Below are 26072 nucleotides of genomic sequence, written 5' to 3'. Positions count from 1 at the left end.
CATGTTCATCCAGAGGGCTGTGTAGATATATCCATGTTCATACAGATAGCGGTGTAGATATTCCCATGTTCATACCGATAGCGGTGTAGATATTTCCATGTTCATACAGATGGCGGTGTAGCTATTTCCATGTTTATAGAAATAGCGCTGTACTTATTTCCATGTTTAAAAGATAGGTTTGTAGATATTTCCATGTATATGCAGATCGCTGTGTAGATATTTCCATTTTCATGCAGATAGCGATGTAGATATTTCCATGTTCAAACAGATAGCGGTGTAGATATTTCCATGTTCATACAGATAGCAGTGTAGATATTTCCATGTTTATACAGATAGCGGTGAAGATGAATTCATGTTTCCACAGATATCGGTGTAGATATTTCCATGTTCATACAGATAGCGGTGTAGATATTTCCATGTTCATCCAGATGGCTGTGAAGATATATCCATGTTCATAAAGATGGCGGTGAAGATATTTCCATGTTCATACAGATAGCGGTGTAGTTATTTCCATGTGTAAAGAGATAGCTGTGTAGATATTTCCATGTATATGCAGATAGCTGTGTATATATTTCCATTTTCATGCTGATAGCGGTGAAGATACTTCCATGTTCACACAGATAGAGGGGCTGATATTTCCATGTTCATACAGATAGTGGTGCTGATATTTCCATGTTTATACAGATAGCGGTGTAGATATTTCCATGTTTATACAGATAGCGGTGTAGATATTTTCGTGTTCATACAGATAGCTGTGTAGATATTTCCGTGTTCATACAGATAGCGGTGAAGATACTTCCATGTTCATACAGATAGAGGGGCTGATATTTCCATGTTCATACAGATAGTGGTGCTGATATTTACATGTTTATACAGATAGCGGTGTAGATATTTCCATGTTTATACAGATAGAGGTGTAGATATTTCCATGTTTATACAGATAGCGGTGTAGGTATCTCCATCTTAATACAGATGGCGTTGTAGATATTTATGTGTTCATACAGATGGCGGTGCACATATTTCCATGTTCATACAGATAGCGGTGTAGTTATTTCCATGTGTAAAGAGATAGCTGTGTAGATATTTGCATGTGTATGCAGATAGCTGTGTACATATTTCTATTTTCGTGTAGATAGCGGTTTAGATATTTCCATGTTTGTACAGATAGCGGTGTAGATATTTCCATGTTCATACAGATAGCCTTGTAGACATTTCCATGTTTATACAGATAGCGGTGAAGGTGTATGTATGTTTACACAGATAGCGGTGTATATATTTCCATGTTCATACAGATAGCGGAGTAGATATTTCAATGTTCATACAGATAGCGGTTTAGATATTTCTTTCTTAATACAGATGGCGGTGTAGATATTTATATATTCATACAGATGGCGGTGCAGATATTTCCATGTTCATACAGATAGCGGTGTAGATATTTCCATGTTTGTAGAGATAGCGGTGTAGTTATTTCCATGTGTTAAGAGATAGCTGTGTAGATATTTCCATGTATATGCAGATAGCTGTGTAGATATTTCCATTTTCATGCAGACAGCGGTGTAGATATTTCCATGTTCAAACAGATAGCGGTGTAGATATTTCCATGTTCATACAGATAGCGGTTTAGATATTTCCATGTTCATAGAGATAGCGGTGTAGATATTTCCATGTTCATACAGATGGCGGTGTAGATATTTCCATTTTCATACAGATAGCGGTGCTGATATTTCCATGTTTATACAGGTAGTGGTGTAGATATTTCCATGTTTATACAGATAGCGGTGTAGATATTTCCATGTTTATACAGATAGCGGTGTAGATATTTCCATGTTTATACAGATAGCAGTGGAGATATCTCTATCTTAATACAGATTGCGGTGTAGATATTTATATGTTCCTACAGATGGCGGTGCAGATATTTCCATGTTCATACAGATGGCGGTGTAGATATTTCCATGTTCATGCAGATAGCAGTGTAGTTATTTCCATGTGTAAAGAGATAGCTGTGTAGATATTTAAATGTATATGCAGATAGCAGTGTAGATATTTCCATTTTCATGCAGATAGCGGTGTAGATATTTCCATGTTCAAACAGATAGCGGTGTAGATATTTCCATGTTCATACAGATAGCGGTGTAGATATTTCCATGTTCATACAGATAGCGGTGTAGATATTTCCATGTTTATACAGATAGCGGTGTAGATATTTCCATGTTCATCCAGATGGCTGTGTAGATATATCCATGTTCATACAGATAGCGGTGTAGCTATTTCCATATTCATACAGATAGCGGAGTAGATATTTCCATGTTCATACAGATAGCGGTGTAGATATTTCCATGTTCATACAGATAGCGGTGCTGATATTTCCTTGTTTATACAGGCATCGGTGTAGATATTTCCATGTTTATACAGATAGCAGTTTAGATATTGCCTTCTTAATACAGATGGCTGTGTAGATATTTATATGTTCATACAGATGGCGGTGTAGATATTTCCATGTTTATACAGATAGCAGTGTAGATATCTCCATCTTAATACAGATGGCAGTGTAGATATTTATATGTTCATACAGATGGCGGTGCAGATATTTCCGTGTTCATACAGATGGCGGTGTAGATATTTCCATGTTCATACAGATAGCGGTGTAGTTATTTCCATGTGTAAAGAGATAGCTGTGTAGATATTTAAATGTATATGCAGATAGCAGTGTAGATATTTCCATTTTCATGCAGATTGCGGTGTAGATATTTCCATGTTCAAACAGATAGCGGTGTAGATATTTCCATGTTCATACAGATAGCGGTGTGGATATTTCCATGTTCATACAGATAGCGGTGTAGATATTTCCATGTTTATAGAGGTAGCGGTGAAGATCTATGCATGTTTACACAGATAGTGGTGTAGATATTTCCATGTTCATCCAGATGGCTGTGTAGATATATCCATGTTCATGCAGATAGTGGTGTAGATATTTCCATGTTCATACAGATAGCGGTGTAGATATTTCCATGTTCATCCAGATGGCTGTGTAGATATATCCATGTTCATACAGATAGCGGTGTAGATATTTCCATGTTCATACAGATAGTGGTGTAGCTATTTCCATGTTCATACAGATAACGGTGTAGCTATTTCCATGTTCATACAGATAGCAGTGTATTTATTTCCATGTTTATATAGATAGCGGTGTAGATATTTCCATGTTCATACAGATAGCCGTGCTGATATTTCCATGTTTATACAGGCAGCGGTGTAGATATTTCCATGTTCATACAGATAGCGGTGCTGATATTTCCATGTTTATACAGGTAGCGGTGTAGATATTTCCATGGTTATACAGATAGCGGTGTAGATATTTCCATGTTTATACAGATAGCGGTGTAGATATTTCCATGTTTATTCAGATAGCAGTGTAAATATCTCCGTCTTAATACAGATGGCGGTGTAGATATTTATATGTTCATACAGATGTCGGTGCAGATATTTCCATGTTCATACAGATTGCGGTGTAGATATTTCCATGTTCATACAGACAGCGGTGTAGTTATTTCCATGTGTAAAGAGATAGCTGTGTAGATATTTCCATGTATATGCAGAAAGCTGTGTAGATATTTCGGTTTTCATGCAGATAGCGGTGTATATATTTCCATCTTCAAACAGATAGCGGTGTAGATATTTCCTTGTTCATAGAGATAGCGGTGTAGATATTTCCTTGTTCATACTGATAGCGGTGTAGATATTTCCATGTTCATCCATAGGGCTGTGTAGATATATCCATGTTCATACAGATAGCGGTGTAGATATTTCCTTGTTCATACTGATAGCGGTGTAGATATTTCCATGTTCATACAGATAGCGGTGCAGATATTTCCATGTTCATACTGATAGCGGTGCTGATATTTCCATGTTTTTACAGGCAGCGGTGTAGATATTTCCAGGTTTATACAGATAGCGGTTTAGATATTTCCTTCTTAATACAGAAGGCGGTGTAGATATTTATATGTTCATACAGATGGCGGTGCAGATATTTCCATGTTCATACACATGGCGGTGTAGATATTTCCATGTTTATAGATATAGCGGTGTAGTTATTTCCATGTGTAAAGAGATACCTGTGTAGATATTTCCATGTATATGCAGATAGCTTTGTAGATATTTCCATTTTCATGCAGATAGCGGTGTAGATATTTACATGTTCAAACAGATAGCGGTGTAGATTTTTCCATGTTCATTCAGATAGCTTTGTAGATATTTCCATGTTCATACAGATAGCGGTGTAGATATTTCCATGTTCATACAGATAGCGGTGTAGATATTTCCATGTTCATACAGATAGCGGTGCTGATATTTCCATGTTTATACAGGTAGCGGTGTAGATATTTCCATGGTTATACACATGGCGGTGTAGATATTTCCATGTTTATACAGATAGCGGTGTAGATATTTCCATGTTTATTCAGATAGCGGTGTAGATATCTCCATCTTAATACAGATGGCGGTGTAGATATTTATATGTTCATACAGATGGCGGTGCAGATATTTCCATGTTCATACAGATGGCGGTGTAGATATTTCCATGTTCATACAGATAGTGGTGTAGTTATTTCCATGTGTAAAGAGATAGCTGTGTAGATATTTCCATCTATATGCAGATAGCTGTGTAGATATTTCCATTTTCATGCAGATAGCGGTGTATATATTTCCATCTTCAAACAGATAGCGGTGTAGATATTTCCATGTTCATACAGATAGCGGTGTAGATATTTCCATGTTTCTACAGATAGCGGTGAAGATGTATGCATGTTTACACAGATAGCGGTGTGGATATTTGCATGTTCATCCAGAGGGCTGTGTAGATATATCCATGTTCATACAGATATCGGTTTAGATATTTCCATGTTCAAACAGATAGCAGTGTGGATATTTCCATGTTTATACAGATAGCGGTGAAGATGTATTCATGTTTACACAGATATCGGTGTAGATATTTCCATGTTCATACAGATAGCGGTGTAGATATTTCCATGTTCATCCAGATGGCTGTGTAGATATATCCATGTTCATAAAGATGGCGGTGAAGATATTTCCATGTTCATACAGATAGCGGTGTAGTTATTTCCATGTGTAAAGAGATAGCTGTGTAGATATTTCCATGTATATGCAGATAGCTGCGTATATAATTCCATTTTCATGCAGATAGCGGTGTAGATATCTCCATGTTCAAACAGATAGCGGTGTAGATATTTCCGTGTTCATACAGATAGCGGTGTAGATATTTCCATGTTCAAACAGATAGCGGTGTAGATATTTCCGTGTTCATACAGATTGCGGTGTAGATATTTCCATGTTCATACAGATAGCGGTGTAGATACTTCCATGTTCATACAGATAGAGGGGATGATATGTCCATGTTCATACAGATAGCGGTGCTGATATTTCCATGTTTATACAGATAGCGGTGTAGATATTTCCATGTTTATACAGATAGCGGTGTAGATATTTCCATGTTTATACAGATAGCGGTGTAGGTATCTCCATCTTAATACATATGGCGGTGTAGATATTTATGTGTTCATACAGATGGCGGTGCAGATATTTCCATGTTCATACAGATAGCGGTGTAGTTATTTCCATGTGTAAAGAGGTAGCTGTGTAGATATTTCCATATATATACAGATAGCTGTGTAGATATTTCTATTTTCATGCAGATAGCGGTTTAGATATTTCCATGTTCGTACAGATAGCGGTGTAGATATTTCTTTGTTCATACAGATAGCGGTGAAGATATTTCCATGTTTATACAGATAGCGGTGTAGATATTTCCATGTTCATACAGATAGCGGTGTAGACATTTCCATGTTCATACAGATAGCGGTGTAGATATTTCCATGTTCATATGGATGGCGGTGTAGATATTTCCATGTTCATACAGATGGCGGTGCTTATATTTCCAAGTTTATACAGGTAGCGGTGTAGATATTTCCATGGTTATACAGATAGCGGTGTAGATATTTACATGTTCAAACAGATAGCGGTGTAGATTTTTCCATGTTCATTCAGATAGTGGTTTAGATATTTCCATGTTCATAGAGATAGCGGTGTAGATATTTCCATGTTCATACAGATAGCGGTGCTGATATTTCCAAGTTTATACAGGTAGTGGTGTAGATATTTCCATGTTTATACAGATAGCGGTGTAGATATTTCCATGTTTATACAGATAGCGGTGTAGATATTTCCATGTTTATACAGATAGCAGTGGAGATATCTCTATCTTAATACAGATTGCGGTGTAGATATTTATATGTTCATACAGATGGCGGTGCAGATATTTCCATGTTCATACAGATGGCGGTGTAGATATTTCCATCTTCATGCTGATAGCAGCGTAGTTATTTCCATGTGCAAAGAGATAGCTGTGTAGATATTTTAATGTATATGCAGATAGCAGTGTAGATATTTCCATTTTCATGCAGATAGCGGTGTAGATATTTCCATGTTCAAACAGATAGCGGTGTAGATATTTCCATGTTCATACAGATAGCGGTGTAGATATTTCCATGTTCATACAGATAGCGGTGTGGATATTTCCATGTTTATACAGATAGCGGTGTAGATATTTAAATGTTCATCTAGATGGCTGTGTAGATATATCCATGTTCATGCAGATAGCGGTGTAGCTATTTCCATGTTCATACAGATAGCGGAGTAGTTATTTCCATGTTCATACAGATAGCGGTGTAGATATTTCCATGTTCATACAGATAGCGGTGCTGATATTTCCTTGTTTATACAGGCAGCGGTGTAGATATTTCCATGTTTATACAGATAGCGGTTTAGATATTTCCTTCTTAATACAGATGGCTGTGTAGATATTTATGTGTTCATACAGATGGCGGTGTAGATATTTCCATGTTTATACAGATATCAGTGTAGATATCTCCAGCTTAACACAGATGGCGGTGTAGATATTTATATGTTCATACAGATGGCGGTGCAGATATTTCCGTGTTCATACAGATGGCGGTGTAGATATTTCCATGTTCATATAGATAGCGGTGTAGTTATTTCCATGTGAAAAGAGATAGCTGTGTAGATATTTAAATGTATATGCAGATAGCAGTGTAGATATTTCCATTTTCGTGCAGATAGCGGTGTAGATATTTCCATGTTCAAACAGATAGCGGTGTAGATATTTCCATGTTCATACAGATAGCGGTGTGGATATTTCCATGTTCATACAGATAGCGGTGTAGTTATTTCCATGTTTATAGAGGTAGCGGTGAAGATCTATGCATGTTTACACAGATAGCGGTGTAGATATTTCCATGTTCATCCAGATGGCTGTGTAGATATATCCATGTTCATACAGATAGTGGTGTAGATATTTCCATGTTCATACAGATAGCGGTGTAGATATTTCCATGTTCATACAGATAGCCGTGCTGATATTTCCATGTTTATCCAGGCAGCGGTGTAGATATTTCCATGTTCATACAGATTGCGGTGATTATATTTCCATGTTTATACAGGTAGCGGTGTAGATATTTCCATGGTTATACAGATAGCGGTGTAGATATTTCCATGTTTATACAGATAGCGGTGTAGATATTTCCATGTTTATTCAGATAGCAGTGTAGATATCTCCGTCTTAATACAGATGGCGGTGTAGATATTTATATGTTCATACAGATGGCGGTGCAGCTATTTCCATGTTCATACAGAAGGCGGTGTAGATATTTCCATGTTCATACAGATAGCGGTGTAGTTATTACCATGTGTAAAGAGATAGCTGTGTAGATATTTCCATGTATATGCAGATAGCTGTCTAGATATTTCGGTTTTCATGCAGATAGTGGTGTATTTATTTCCATCTTCAAACAGATAGCGGTTTAGATATTTCCATTTTCATACAGATAGCGGTGTAGATATTTCCATGTTTATACAGATAGCGGTGAAGATGTATGCATGTTTACACAGATAGCGGTGTGGATATTTCCATGTTCATCCAGAGGGCTGTGTAGATATATCCATGTTCATACAGATAGCGGTGTAGATATTTCCTTGTTCATACTGATAGCGGTGTAGATATTTCCATGTTCATACAGATAACGGTGTAGATATTTCCATGTTCATACAGGTAGCGGTGTAGATATTTCCATGTTCATACAGATAGCGGTGCTGATATTTCCATGTTTATAAAAGGTAGCGGTGTAGATATTTCCATGTTTATACAGGTAGCGGTGTAGATATTTCCATGTTTATACAGATAGTGGTGTAGATATTTCCATGTTTATACAGATAGCGGTGTAGATATCTCCATCTTAATACAGATGGCGGTGTAGATATTTATAAGTTCATTCAGATGGCGGTGCAGATATTTCCATGTTCATACAGATGGCGGTGTGGATATTTCCATGTTCAAGCAGATAGCGGTGTAGTTATTTCCATGTGTAAAGAGATAGCTGTGTAGATATTTCCATGTATATGCAGATAGCAGTGTAGATATTTCCATTTTCATGCAGATAGCGGTGTAGATATTTCCATGTTCAAACAGATAGCGGTGTAGATATTTCCATGTTCATACAGATAGCGGTGTAGATATTTCCATATTCATACAGATAGCGGTGTAGATATTTCCATGTTTATACAGATAGCGGTGAAGATGTATGCATGTTTACACAGATAGCGGTGTAGATATTTCCATGTTCACCCAGAGGGCTGTGTAGATATATCCATGTTCATACAGATAGAGGTGTAGATATTTCCATGTTCATACAGATAGCGGTGTAGCTATTTCCATGTTCATACAGATAGCGGTTTAGATATTTCCATGTTTATACTGATAACGGTGAAGATGTATGCATGTTTACACAGATAGCGGTGTAGATATTTCCATGTTCATACAGATAGTGGTGTAGATATTTCCATGTTCATCCAGATGGCTGTGTAGATATATCCATGTTCATACAGATAGTGGTGTAGATATTTCCATGTTCATACAGATAGCGGTGCTGATATTTCCATGTTTTTACAGGCAGCGGTGTAGCTATTTCCATGTCCCTACATATAGCGGTGTAGATATTTCCATGTTCATACAGATAGCGGTGCTGATATTTCCATGTTTATACAGGCAGCGGTGTAGGTATTTCCATGTTTATACAGATAGCGGTTTAGATATTTCCTTCTTAATACAGATGGCGGTGTATTTATATGTTCATACAGATGGCGGTGTAGATATTTCCATGTTTATACAGATAGCAGTGTAGATATCTCCATCTTAATACAGATGGCGGTGTAGATATTTATATGTTCATACAGATGGCGGTGCAGATACTTCCATGTTCATACAGATGGCGGTGTAGTTATTTCCATCTTCATACAGATAGTGGTGTAGATTTTTCCATGTGTAAAGAGATAGCTGTGTAGATATTTAAATGTATATGCAGATAGCAGTGTAGATATTTCCAATTTCATGCAGATAGTGGTGTAGGTATTTCCATGTCCAAACAGATAGCGGTGTAGGTATTTCCATGTTCATACAGATAGCGGTGTAGATATTTCCATGTTCATACCGATAGCGGTGCAGATATTTCCATGTTTATACAGATAGTGGTGAAGATGTATGCATGTTTACACAGATAGCGGTGTAGATATTTCCATGTTCATCCAGATGGCTGTGTAGATATATCCATGTTCATACAGATAGCGGTGTAGATATTTCCATGTTCATACAGATAGCGGTGTAGATATTTCCATGTTCAGACAGATGGCTGTGTAGATATATCCATGTTCATACAAATAGCGGTGTAGATATTTCCATGTTCATACAGATAGCGGTGTAGCTATTTCCATTTTCATACAGATAACGGTGTAGCTATTTCCATGTTCATACAGATAGCGGTGTAGATATTTCCATGTTCAGACAGATGGCGGTGTAGATATTTCCATGTTCATACAGATAGCGGTGTAGTTATTTCCATGTGTAAAGAGATAGCTGTGTAGATATTTCCATGTATATGCAGATAGCTGTGTAGATATTTCGGTTTTCAAGCAGATAGCGGTGTATATATTTCCATCTTCAAACAGATAGCGGTGAAGATATTTCCATGTTCATACAGATAGCGGTGTAGGTGTTTCCATGTTTATACAGATAGCGGTGAAGATGTATGCATGTTTACACAGATAGCAGTGTGGATATTTCCATGTTAATCCAGAGGGCTGTGTAGATATATCCATGTTCATACAGATAGCGGTGTAGATATTTCCTTGTTCATACTGATAGCGGTGTAGATATTTCCATGTTCATACAGATAGCGGTGTAGATATTTCCATGTTCATACAGATATCGGTGTCGATATTTACATGTTCATACAGAAAGCGGTGCTGATATTTCCATGTTTATACAGGTAGCGTTGTAGATATTTCCATGTTTATACAGATATCGGTGTAGATATTTCCATGTTTATACAGATAGCGGTGTAGATATTTCCATGTTTATACAGCTAGCGGTGTAGATATCTCCATCTTAATACAGATGGCGGTGTAGATATTTATATGTTCATACAGATGGCGGTGCAGATATTTCCATGTTCATACAGATGGCGGTGTGGATATTTCCATGTTCATACAGATAGCGGTGTAGTTATTTCCATGTGTAAAGAGATAGCTGTGTAGATATTTCCATGTATATGCTGATAGCAGTGTAGATATTTCCATTTTCATGCAGATAGCAGTGTAGACATTTCCATGTTCAAACAGATAGCGGTGTAGATATTTCCGTGTTCATACAGATAGCGTTGTAGATATTTCCATGTTCATACAGATAGCGGTGTAGATATTTCCATGTTCATACAGATAGCGGTGTAGATATTTCCAGGTTCATACAGATAGTGGTGCTGATATTTCCATGTTTATGCAGGTAGCGGTGTAGATATTTCCATGTTTATACAGATAGTGGAGTAGATATTTCCATGTTTATACAGATAGCGGTGTAGATATTTCCATGTTTATTCAGATAGCGGTGTAGATATCTCCATCTTAATACAGATGGCTGTGTAGATATTTATATGTTCATACAGATGGCGGTGCAGATATTTCTATGTTCATATAGATGGCGGTGTAGATATTTCCATGTTAATACAGATAGCGGTGCAGTTATTTCCCTGTGTAAAGAGATAGCTGTGTAGACATTTCCATCTATATGCAGATAGCTGTGTAGGTATTTCCATTTTCATGCAGATAGCTGTGTATATATTTCCATCTTCAAACAGATAGCGGTGTAGATATTTCCATGTTCATACAGATAGCGGTGTAGATATTTCCATGTTTATACAGATAGCGGTGAAGATGTATGCATGTTTACACAGATAGCTGTGTAGATATTTCCATGTTCATACCGATAGCGGTGCAGATATTTCCATGTTTATACAGATAGTGGTGAAGATGTATGCATGTTTACACAGATAGCGGTGTAGATATTTCCATGTTCATCCAGATGGCTGTGTAGGTATATCAATGTTCATACTGATAGCGGTGTAGATATTTCCATGTTCATACAGATAGCGGTGTAGATATTTCCATGTTCAGACAGATGGCTGTGTAGATATATCCATGTTCATACAAATAGCGGTGTAGATATTTCCATGTTCATACAGATAGCGGTGTAGCTATTTCCATTTTCATACAGATAACGGTGTAGCTATTTCCATGTTCATACAGATAGCGCAGTAGATATTTCCATGTTCAGACAGATGGCGGTGTAGATATTTTCATGTTCATACAGATAGCGATGTAGTTATTTCCATGTGTAAAGAGATAGCTGTGTAGATATTTCCATGTATATGCAGATAGCTGTGTAGATATTTCCGTTTTCAAGCAGATAGCGGTGTATATATTTCCATCTTCAAACAGATAGCGGTGAAGATATTTCCATGTTCATACCGATAGCGGTGTAGATATTTCCATGTTCATACAGATATCGGTGTAGATATTTCCATGTTCATACAGAAGGCGGTGCTGATATTTCCATGTTTATACAGGTAGCGGTGTAGATATTTCCATGTTTATACAGATAGCGGTGTAGATATTTGCATGTTTATACAGCTAGCGGTGTAGATATCTCCATCTTAATACAGATGGCGGTTTAGATATTTATATGTTCATACAGATGGCGGTGCAGATATTTCCATGTTCATACAGATGGCGGTGTGGATATTTCCATGTTCATACAGATAGCGGTGTAGTTATTTCCATGTGTAAAGAGATAGCTGTGTAGGTATTTCCATGTATATGCTGATAGCAGTGTAGATATTTCCATTTTCATGCAGATAGCAGTGTAGATATTTCCATGTTCAAGCAGATAGCGGTGTAGATATTTCCGTGTTCATACAGATAGCGGTGTAGATATTTCCATGTTCATACAGATAGCGGTGTAGATATTTCCATGTTTATACACATAGCGGTGAAGATGTATGCATGTTTACACAGATAGCGGTGTAGATATTTCCATGTTCATCCAGATGGCTGTGTAGATATATCCATGTTCATACAGAGAGCGGTGTAGATATTTCCATGTTCATAAAGATAGCGGTGTAGCTATTTCCATGTTCATACAGATAGCGGTGTAGATATTTCCATGTTTATACTGATAGCGGTGAAGATGTATGCATGTTTACACAGATAGCGGTGTAGATATTTCCATGTTCATACAGATAGTGGTGTAGATATTTCCATGTTCATCCAGATGGCTGTGTAAATATATCCATGTTCATACAGATATTGGTGTAGATATTTCCATGTTCATAGAGATAGCGGTGCTGATATTTCCATGTTTATACAGGCAGCGGTGTAGCTATTTCCATGTTCCTACAGATAGCGGTGTAGATATTTCCATGTTCATACAGATAGCGGTGCTGATATTTCCATGTTTATACAGGCAGCGGTGTAGATATTTCCATTTTTATACAGATAGCGGTTTAGATATTTCCTTCTTAATACAGATGGTGGTGTATTTATATGTTCATAAAGATGGCGGTGTATATATTTCCATGTTTATACAGATAGCAGTGTAGATATCTCCATCTTAATACAGATGGCGGTGTAGATATTTATATGTTCATACAGATGGCGGTGCAGATACTTCCATGTTCATACAGATGGCGGTGTAGTTATTTCCATGTATATACAGATAGTGGTGTAGTTATTTCCATGTGTAAAGAGATAGCTGTGTAGATATTTAAATGTATATGTAGATAGCAGTGTAGATATTTCCAATTTAATGCAGATAGCGGTGTAGATATTTCCATGTCCAAACAGATAGCGGTGTAGGTATTTCCATGTTCATACAGATAGCGGTGTAGATATTTCCATGTTCATACCGATAGCGGTGCAGATATGTCCATGTTGATACAGATAGTGGTGAAGATGTTAGCATGTTTACACAGATAGCGGTGTAGATATATCCATGTTCATCCAGATGGCTGTGTAGATATATCCATGTTCATACAGATAGCGGTGTAGATATTTCCATGTTCATACAGATAGCGGTGTAGATATTTCCATGTTCAGACAGATGGCTGTGTAGGTATATCCATGTTCATACAAATAGCGGTGTAGATATTTCCATGTTCATACAGATAGCGGTGTAGCTATTTCCATTTTCATAGAGATAACGGTGTAGCTATTTCCATGTTCATACAGATAGCAGTGTAGATATTTGCATGTTCATACAGATAGCGGTGTAGTTATTTCCATTTTCATACAGAGAGCGGTGCTGATATTTCCATGTTTATACAGGCAGCGGTGTAGATATTTCCTTGTTTATACAGATAGCGGTTTAGATATTTCCTTCTTAATACAGATGGCGGTGTAGATATTTATATGTTCATACAGATGGCGGTGCAGATATTTCCATGTTCATGCAGATGGTGGTGTAGATATTTCCATGTTTATAGATATAGCGGTGTAGTTATTTCCATGTGTAAAGAGATAGCTGTGTAGACATTTCCATCTATATGCAGATAGCTGTGTAGATATTTCCATTTTCATGCAGATAGCTGTGTATATATTTCCATCTTCAAACAGATAGCGGTGTAGATATTTCCATGTTCATACAGATAGCGGTGTAGATATTTCCATGTTTATACAGATAGCGGTGAAGATGTATGCATGTTTACACAGATAGCGGTGTGGATATTTCCATGTTCATCCAGAGGGCTGTGTAGATATATCCATGTTCATACAGATAGCGGTGTAGATATTTCCATGTTCATACAGATAGCAGTGTAGATATTTCCATGTTCATACAGATAGCGGTGCTGATATTTCCATGTTTATACAGGTAGCGGTGTAGATATTTCCATGTTTATACAGATAGCGGTGTAGATATTTCGAGGTTTATACAGATAGCGGTGTAGATATCTCCATCTTAATACAGATGGCGGTGTAGATATTTATATGTTCATACAGATGGCGGTGCAGATATTTCCATGTTCATACAGATGGCGGTGTAGATATTTCCATGTTCATACAGATAGCGGTGTAGTTATTTCCATGTGTAAAGAGATAGCTGTGTAGATATTTCCATGTATATGCAGATAGCTTTGTAGATATTTCCATTTTCATGCAGATAGCGGTGTAGATATTTCCATCTTCAAACAGATAGCGGTGTAGATATTTCCATGTTCATACAGATAGCGGTGTAGATATTTCCATGTTTATACAGATAGCGGTGAAGATGTATGCATGTTTACACAGATAGCGGTGTGGATATTTCCATGTTCATCCAGAGGGCTGTGTAGATATATCCATGTTCATACAGATAGCGGTGTAGTTATTTCCATGTGTAAAGTGATAGCTGTGTAGATATTTCCATGTATATGCAGATAACAGTGTAGATATTTCCATTTTCATGCAGATAGCGGTGTAGATATTTCCATGTTCCTACAGACAGCGGTGCTGGTATTTCCATGTTTATACAGGTAGTGGTGTAGATATTTCCATGTTTATACAGATAGCAGTGTAGATATTTCCAGGTTAATACAGATAGCGGTGTAGATATCTCCATCTTAATACAGATGGCGGTGTAGATATTTATATGTTCAAACAGATGGCGGTGTAGATATTTCCATGTTCATCCAGACGGCTCTGTAGATATATCCATGTTCGTACAGATTGCGGTGAAGATATTTCCATGTTCATACAGATAGCGGTGTAGATATTTCCATGTTCATACAGATAGCGGTGTAGATATTTCCATGTTCATACAGATAGCGGTGTAGCTATTTCCATGTTTATACAGATAGCGGTGCAGATATTTCCATGTTCATCCAGATGGCTGTGTAGATATATCCATGTTCATACAGATGGCCGTTTAGATATCTCCATCTTCATACAGATAGAGGGGCTGATATTTCCATGTTCATACAGATAGCGGTACTGATATATCCATGTTTATTCAGATAGCGGTGTAGATATTTCCATGTTTATTCAGATAGCGGTGTAGATATCTCCATCTTAATACAGATGGTGGTGTTGATATTTATATGTTCATACAGATGGCGGTGCGGATATTTCCATGTTCATACAGATGGCGGTGTATATATTTCCATGTTCATACAGATAGCGGTGTAGATATTTCCATGTTCATACAGATAGCGGTGCTGATATTTTCATGTTTATACAGGTAGCGGTGTAGATATTTCCATGTTTATACAGATAGCAGTGTAGATATTTCCATGCTTATACTGATAGCGGTGTAGATATTTCGAGGTTTATACAGATAGCGGTGTAGATATCAACAATTTAATACAGATGGCGGTGTAGATATTTATATGTTCATACAGATGGCGGTGCAGATATTTCCATGTTCATACAGATGGCGGTGTAGATATTTCCATGTTCATACAGATAGCGGTGTAGTTATTTCCATGTGTAAAGAGATAGCTGTGTAGATATTTCCATGTATATGCAGATAGCTTTCTGGATATTTCCATTTTCATGCAGATAACGGTGTAGATATTTCCATGTTCAAACAGATAGCGGTGTAGATATTTCCATGTTCATACAGATAGCAATGTAGATATTTCCATGTTTATACAGATAGCGGTGAAGATGTATGCATGTTTACACAGATAGCGGTGTAGATATTTCCATGTTCATAAAGATAGCGGTGTAGATATTTCCATGTTCATCCAGATGAATGTGTAGATATATCCATGTTCATACAGATGGCGGTGAAGATATTTCCATGTTCATACAGATAGCGGTGTAGTTATTTCCATGTGTAAAGAGATAGCTGTGTAGATATTTCCATGTATATGCAGATAGCTGTGTATATATTTCCATTTTCATGCAGATAGCGGTTTAGATATTTCCATGTTCAAACAGATGGCGGTGTAGATATTTCCATGTTCATAGAGATAGCGGTGTAGATACTTCCATGTTCATACAGATAGAGGGGCTGATATTTCCATGTTCATACAGAGAGCGGTGCTGATATTTCCATGTTTATACAGATAGCGGTGTAGATATTTCCATGTTTATACAGATAGCGGTGTAGATATTTCCATGTTTATACAGATAGCGGTGTAGATATCTCCATCTTAATACAGATGGTGGTGTAGATATTTATATGTTCATACAGATGGCGGTGCAGATATTTCCATGTTCATACAGATAGCGGTGTAGTTATTTCCATGTGTAAAGAGATTGCTGTGTATATATTTCCATGTATATGCAGATAGCTGTGTAGATATTTCCATTTTCATGCTTATAGCGGTTTAGATATTTCCATGTTCAAACAGATAGCGGTGTAGATATTTCCACATTCATACAGATAGCGGTGTTGATATTTCCATGCTTATACAGATTGCGGTGAAGATGTATGCATGTTTACACTGATAGCGGTGTAGATATTTCCATGTTTATGCAGATAGCTGTGTAGATATTTCCATGTACATCCAGAAGGCTGTGTAGATATATCCATGTTCATACAGATATCGGTGTAGATATTTCCATGTTCATACAGAAGGCGGTGCTGATATTTCCATGTTTATACATGTAGCGGTGTAGATATTTCCATGTTTATACAGATAGCGGTGTAGATATTTCCATGTTTATACAGCTAGCGGTGTAGATATCTCCATCTTAATACAGATGGCGGTTTAGATATATATATGTTCATACAGATGGCGGTGCAGATATTTCCATGTTCATACAGATGGCGGTGTGGATATTTCCATGTTCATACAGATAGCGGTGTAGTTATTTCCATGTGTAAAGAGATAGCTGTGTAGATATTTCCATGTATATGCTGATAGCAGTGTAGATATTTCCATTTTCATGCAGATAGCAGTGTAGATATTCCATGTTCAAGCAGATAGCGGTGTAGATATTTCCGTGTTCATACAGATAGCGGTGTAGATATTTCCATGTTCATACAGATAGCGGTGTAGATATTTCCATGTTTATACACATAGCGGTGAAGATGTATGCATGTTTACACAGATAGCGGTGTAGATATTTCCATGTTCATCCAGATGGCTGTGTAGATATATCCATGTTCATACAGAGAGCGGTGTAGATATTTCCATGTTCATAAAGATAGCGGTGTAGCTATTTCCATGTTCATACAGATAGCGGTGTAGATATTTCCATGTTTATACTGATAGCGGTGAAGATGTATGCATGTTTACACAGATAGCGGTGTAGATATTTCCATGTTCATACAGATAGTGGTGTAGATATTTCCATGTTCATCCAGATGGCTGTGTAAATATATCCATGTTTATACAGATATTGGTGTAGATATTTCCATGTTCATAGAGATAGCGGTGCTGATATTTCCATGTTTATACAGGCAGCGGTGTAGCTATTTCCATGTTCCTACAGATAGCGGTGTAGATATTTCCATGTTCATACAGATAGCGGTGCTGATATTTCCATGTTTATACAGGCAGCGGTGTAGATATTTCCATGTTTATACAGATAGCGGTTTAGATATTTCCTTCTTAATACAGATGGTGGTGTATTTATATGTTCATACAGATGGCGGTGTAGATATTTCCATGTTCATACCGATAGCGGTGCAGATATGTCCATGTTGATACAGATAGTGGTGAAGATGTTAGCATGTTTACACAGATAGCGGTGTAGATATATCCATGTTCATCCAGATGGCTGTGTAGATATATCCATGTTCATACAGATAGCGGTGTAGATATTTCCATGTTCATACAGATAGCGGTGTAGATATTCCCAAGTTCAGACAGATGGCTGTGTAGGTATATCCATGTTCATACAAATAGCGGTGTAGATATTTCCATGTTCATACAGATAGCGGTGTAGCTATTTCCATTTTCATAGAGATAACGGTGTAGCTATTTCCATGTTCATACAGATAGCAGTGTAGATATTTGCATGTTCATACAGATAGCGGTGTAGATATTTCCATTTTCATACAGAGAGCGGTGCTGATATTTCCATGTTTATACAGGCAGCGGTGTAGATATTTCCTTGTTTATACAGATAGCGGTTTAGATATTTCCTTCTTAATACAGATGGCGGTGTAGATATTTATATGTTCATACAGATGGCGGTGCAGATATTTCCATGTTCATGCAGATGGTGGTGTAGATATTTCCATGTTTATAGATATAGCGGTGTAGTTATTTCCATGTGTAAAGAGATAGCTGTGTAGACATTTCCATCTATATGCAGATAGCTTTGTAGATATTTCCATTTTCATGCAGATAGCTGTGTATATATTTCCATCTTCAAACAGATAGCGGTGCAGATATTTCCATGTTCATACAGATAGCGGTGTAGATATTTCCATGTTTATACAGATAGCGGTGAAGATGTATGCATGTTTACACAGATAGCGGTGTGGATATTTCCATGTTCATCCAGAGGGCTGTGTAGATATATCCATGTTCATACAGATAGCGGTGTAGATATTTCCATGTTCATACAGATAGCAGTGTAGATATTTCCATGTTCATACAGATAGCGGTGCTGATATTTCCATGTTTATACAGGTAGCGGTGTAGATATTTCCATGTTTATACAGATAGCGGTGTAGATATTTCGAGGTTTATACAGATAGCGGTGTAGATATCTCCATCTTAATACAGATGGCGGTGTAGATATTTATATGTTCATACAGATGGCGGTGCAGATATTTCCATGTTCATACAGATGGCGGTGTAGATATTTCCATGTTCATACAGATAGCGGTGTAGTTATTTCCATGTGTAAAGAGATAGCTGTGTAGATATTTCCATGTATATGCAGATAGCTTTGTAGATATTTCCATTTTCATGCAGATAGCGGTGTAGATATTTCCATCTTCAAACAGATAGCGGTGTAGATATTTCCATGTTCATACAGATAGCGGTGTAGATATTTCCATGTTTATACAGATAGCGGTGAAGATGTATGCATGTTTACACAGATAGCGGTGTTGATATTTCCATGTACATCCAGAGGGCTGTGTAGATATATCCATGTTCATACAGATAGCGGTGTAGTTATTTCCATGTGTAAAGTGATAGCTGTGTAGATATTTCCATGTATATGCAGATAACAGTGTAGATATTTCCATTTTCATGCAGATAGCGGTGTAGATATTTCCATGTTCCTACAGACAGCGGTGCTGGTATTTCCATGTTTATACAGGTAGCGTTGTAGATATTTCCATGTTTATACAGATAGCAGTGTAGATATTTCCAGGTTAATACAGATAGCGGTGTAGATATCTCCATCTTAATACAGATGGCGGTGTAGATATTTATATGTTCAAACAGATAGCGGTGTAGATATTTCCATGTTCATACAGATAGCGGTGTAGCTATTTCCATGTTTATACAGATAGCGGTGCAGATATTTCCATGTTCATCCAGAGGGCTGTGTAGATATATCCATGTTCATACAGATGGCCGTTTAGATATCTCCATGTTCATACAGATAGAGGGGCTGATATTTCCATGTTCATACAGATAGCGGTGCTGATATATCCATGTTTATTCAGATAGAGGTGTAGATATTTCCATGTTTATTCAGATAGCGGTGTAGATATCTCCATCTTAATACAGATGGTGGTGTTGATATTTATATGTTCATACAGATGGCGGTGCGGATATTTCCATGTTCATACAGATGGCGGTGTAGATATTTCCATGTTCATACAGATAGCGGTGTAGATATTTCCATGTTCATACAGATAGCGGTGCTGATATTTTCATGTTTATACAGGTAGCGGTGTAGATATTTCCATGTTTATACAGATAGCAGTGTAGATATTTCCATGCTTATACAGATAGCTGTGTAGATATTTCGAGGTTTATACAGATAGCGGTGTAGATATCAACAATTTAATACAGATGGCGGTGTAGATATTTATATGTTCATACAGATGGCGGTGCAGATATTTCCATGTTCATACAGATGGCGGTGTAGATATTTCCATGTTCATACAGATAGCGGTGTAGTTATTTCCATCTGTAAAGAGATAGCTGTGTAGATATTTCCATGTATATGCAGATAGCTTTGTAGACATTTCCATTTTCATGCAGATAACGGTGTAGATATTTCCATGTTCAAACAGATAGCGGTGTAGATATTTCCATGTTCATACAGATAGCAGTGTAGATATTTCCATGTTTATACAGATAGCGGTGAAGATGTATGCATGTTTACACAGATAGCGGTGTAGATATTTCCATGTTCATAAAGATAGCGGTGTAGATATTTCCATGTTCATCCAGATGAATGTGTAGATATATCCATGTTCATACAGATGGCGGTGAAGATATTTCCATGTTCATACAGATAGCGGTGTAGTTATTTCCATGTGTAAAGAGATAGCTGTGTAGATATTTCCATGTATATGCAGATAGCTGTGTATATATTTCCATTTTCATGCAGATAGCGGTTTAGATATTTCCATGTTCAAACAGATGGCGGTGTAGATATTTCCATGTTCATAGAGATAGCGGTGTAGATACTTCCATGTTCATACAGATAGAGGGGCTGATATTTCCATGTTCATACAGAGAGCGGTGCTGATATTTCCATGTTTATACAGATAGCGGTGTAGATATTTCCATGTTTATACAGATAGCGGTGTAGATATTTCCATGTTTATACAGATAGCGGTGTAGATATCTCCATCTTAATACAGATGGTGGTGTAGATATTTATATGTTCATACAGATGGCGGTGCAGATATTTCCATGTTCATACAGATAGCGGTGTAGTTACTTCCATGTGTAAAGAGATTGCTGTGTATATATTTCCATGTATATGCAGATAGCTGTGTAGATATTTCCATTTTCATGCTTATAGCGGTTTAGATACTTCCATGTTCAAACAGATAGCGGTGTAGATATTTCCACGTTCATACAGATAGCGTTGTTGATATTTCCATGCTTATACAGATTGCGGTGAAGATGTATGCATGTTTACGCTGATAGCGGTGTAGATATTTCCATGTTCATGCAGATAGCGGTGTAGATATTTCCATGTACATCCAGAAGGCTGTGTAGATATATCCATGTTCATACAGATAGCGGTGTAGATATTTCCATGTTCATACAGATAGTGGTGTAGATATTTCCATGTTCATACAGATAGCGGTGTAGCTATTTCCATGTTCATACAGATAACAGTGTAGCTATTTCCATGTTCATAGAGATAGCGGTGTACATATTTCCATGTTCATACAGATAGCGGTGCTGATATTTCCATGTTTATACAGGTAGCGGTGTAGATATTTCCATGTTTATACAGATAGCGGTGTAGGTATTTCCATGTTTATACAGATAGCGGTGTAGTTATTTCCAAGTTTATACAGAAAGCGGTGTAGATATCTCCAACTTAATACAGATGGCGGTGTAGATATTTATATGTTTATAAAGATGGCGGTGCAGATATTTCCATGTTCATACAGATGGCGGTGTAGATATTTCCGTGTTTATAGAGATAGCGGTGTAGGTATTTCCATGTGTAAAGAGATAGCTTTGTAGATATTTCCATGTATATGCAGATAGCTGTGTAGATATTTCCATTTTCATGCAGACAGTGGTGTGGATATTTCCATGTTCAAACAGATAGCGGTGTAGATATTTCCATGTTCATACAGATAGCGGTGTAGATATTTCCATGTTCATACAGATAGCGGTGTAGATATTTCCATGTTCATACAGATAGCGGTGTAGATATTTCCATGTTCCTACAGATAGCGGTGCTGATATTTCCATGTTTATACAGGTAGCGGTGTAGATATTTCCATGTTTATACAGATAGCGGTGTAGATATTTCCATGTTTATACAGATAGCGGTGTAGATATTTCCATGTTTATACAGATAGCAGTATAGATATCTCCATCTTAATACAGATGGCGGTGTAGATATTTCCATGTTCATACAGATGGCGGAGCAGATATTTCCATGTCCATACAGATGGCGGTGTAGATATTTCCATGTTCATACAGATAGCGGTGTAGTTATTTCCATGTGTAAAGAGATAGCTGTGTAGATATTTCCATCTATATGCAGATAGCAGTGTAGATATTTCCATTTTCATGCAGATAGCGGCGTAGATATTTCCATGTTCAAACAGATAGCGGTGTAGATATTTCCATGTTCATACAGATAGCGGTGTAGATATTTCCATGTTCATACAGATAGCGGTGTGGATATTTCCATGTTTATACAGATAGCGGTGAAGATCTATGCATTTTTACACAGATAGCGGAGTAGATATTTCCATGTTCATCCAGATGGCTGTGTAGATATTTCCATGTTCATACAGATAGCGGTGTAGCTATTTCCATGTTCATACAGATAGCGGTGTAGCTATTTCCATGTTCATACAGATAGCGGTGTAGATATTTCCATGTTTATACAGATAGCTGTGAAGGTGTATGCATGTTTACACAGATAGCGGTGTTTATATTTGCATGTTCATCCAGAGGGCTGTGTAGATATTTCCTTGTTTATACAGATAGCGGTGTAGATATCTCCATCTTAATACAGATGGCAGTGTAGATATTTATATGTTCATACAGATGGTGGTGCAGATATTTCCATGTTCATACAGATGGCGGTGTAGATATTTCCATGTTCATACAGATAGCGGTGTAGTTATTTCCATGTGTAAAGACATAGCTGTGTAGATATTTCCATGTATATGCAGATAGCTGTGTAGGTATTTCCATTTTCATGCAGACAGCTGTGTAGATATTTCCATTTTCATGCAGATAGCGGTGTATATATTTCCATCTTCAAACAGATAGCGGTGTAGATATTTCCATGTTCATACAGATAGCGGTGTAGATATTTCCATGTTTATACAGATAGCGGTGAAGATGTATGCATGTTTACACAGATAGCGGTGTGGATATTTCCATGTTCATCCAGAGGGCTGTGTCGATATATCCATGTTCATCCAGATGGCTGTGTAGATATATCCATGTTCATACAGATGGCGGTGAAGGTATTTCCATGTTCATACATATAGCGGTGTAGATATCTCCATGTTCATACAGATAGCGGTGTAGATATTTCCATGTTCATACAGATAGCGGTTTAGATATTTCCATGTTCAAACAGATAGCGGTGTAGATATTTCCATGTTCATACAGATAGCGGTGTAGATATCTCCATGTTCATACAGATAGCGGTGTAGATATTTCCATGTTCAAACAGATAGCGGTGTTGATATTTCCTTGTTTATACAGATTGCGGTGAAGATGTATGCATGTTTACACAGATAGCGGTGTAGATATTTCCATGTTCATGCAGATAGCGGTGTAGATATTTCCATGTTCATCCAGATGGCTGTGTAGATATATCCATGTTCATAGAGATAGCGGTGTAGATATTTCCATGTTCCTACAGATAGTGGTGTAGATATTTCCATGTTCATACAGATAGCGGTGCTGATATTTCCATGTTTATACAGGTAGCGGTGTAGGTATTTCCATGTTTACAGATAGCAGTGTAGATATTTCCATGTTTATACAGATAGCGGTGAAGATGTATGCATGTTTACACAGATAGCGGTGTAGATATTTCCATGTTCATAAAGATAGCGGTGTAGATATTTCCATGTTCATCCAGATGAATGTGTAGATATATCCATGTTCATACAGATGGCGGTGTAGATATTTCCGTGTTTATAGAGATAGCGGTGTAGTTATTTCCATGTGTAAAGAGATAGCTTTGCAGATATTTCCATGTATATGCAGATAGCTGTGTAGATATTTCTATTTTCATGCAGATAGCGGTTTAGATATTTCCATGTTCGTACAGATAGCGGTGTAGATATTTCCATGTTCATACAGATAGCATTGTAGATATTTCCATGTTTATACAGATAGCAGTGAAGATGTATGCATGTTTACACAGATAGCGGTGTAGATAATTCCATGTTCATACAGATAGCGGTGTATATATTTCAATGTTCATACAGATAGCGGTTTAGATATTTCCTTCTTAATACAGATGGCGGTGTAGATATTTATATGTTCTTACAGATGGTGGTGCAGATATTTCCATGTTCATACAGATGGCGGTATAGTTATTTCCATGTGTAAAGAGATAGCTTTGTAGATATTTCCATGTATATGCAGATAGCTGTGTAGATATTTCTATTTTCATGCAGATAGCGGTTTAGATATTTCCATGTTCGTACAGATAGCGGTGTAGATATTTCCATGTTAATACAGATAGCATTGTATATATTTCCATGTTTATACAGATAGCGGTGAAGATGTATGCATGTTTACACAGATAGCGGTGTAGATATTTCAATGTTCATACAGATAGCGGTGTAGATATTTCCTTCTTAATACAGATGGCTGTGTAGATATTTATATGTTCATACAGATGGTGGTGCAGATATTTCCATGTTCATACAATGGCGGTGTAGATATTTCCATGTTTATAGATATAGCGGTGTAGTTATTTCCATGTGTAAAGAGATAGCTGTGTAGATATTTCCATGTATATGCAGATAGCTTTGTAGATATTTCCATTTTCATGCAGATAGCGGTGTAGATATTTCCATCTTCAAACAGATAGCGGTGTAGATATTTCCATGTTCATACAGATAGCACTGTAGATATTTCCATGTTTATACAGATAGCGGTGAAGATGTATGCATGTTTACACAGATAGCGGTGTAGATATTTCCATGTTCATGCAGATAGCGGTGTAGATAGTTCCATGTTCATCCAGATGGCTGTGTAGATATATCCATGTTCCTACACATGGTGGTGAAGATATTTCCATGTTCATACAGATAGCCGTATAGTTATTTCCATGTGTAAAGAGATAGCTGGGTAGATATTTCCATGTATATGCAGATAGCTGTGTATATATTTCCATTTTCATGCAGATAGCGGTTTAGATATTTCCATGTTCAAACAGATAGCGGTGTAGATATTTCCATGTTCATCCAGATGGCTGTGTAGATATATCCATGTTCATACAGATAGCAGTGTAGATATTTCCATGTTCATTCAGATAGTGGTGTAGATATTTCCATGTTCATACAGATAGCGGTGTAGCTATTTCCATGTTCATACTGATAGCAGTGTAGATATTTCCATGTTCATAGAGATAGCGGTGTAGAAATTTCCATATTCATACAGATAGCGGTGCTGATATTTCCATGTTTATACAGGTAGCGGTGTAGATATTTCCATGTTTATACAGATAGTGGTGTAGGTATTTCCATGTTTATACAGATAGCGGTGTAGATATTTCCAAGTTTATACAGATAGCGGTGTAGATATCTCCATCTTAATACAGATGGCGGTGTAGATATTTATATGTTTATACAGATGGCGGTGCAGATATTTCCATGTTCATACAGATGGCGGTGTAGATATTTCCGTGTTTATAGTGATAGTGGTGTAGTTATTTCCATGTGTAAAGAGATAGCTTTGTAGATATTTCCATGTATATGCAGATAGCTGTGTAGATATTTCTATTTTCATGCAGATAGCTGTTTAGATATTTCCATGTTCAAACAGATAGCGGTGTAGATATTTCCACGTTCA

Source organism: Gorilla gorilla, chromosome 10 (assembly GCF_029281585.2).
Source record: "Gorilla gorilla gorilla isolate KB3781 chromosome 10, NHGRI_mGorGor1-v2.1_pri, whole genome shotgun sequence".
NCBI classification, from domain to species: domain Eukaryota; kingdom Metazoa; phylum Chordata; class Mammalia; order Primates; family Hominidae; genus Gorilla; species Gorilla gorilla.
Note: the sequence above shows the minus strand (reverse complement) of the source record.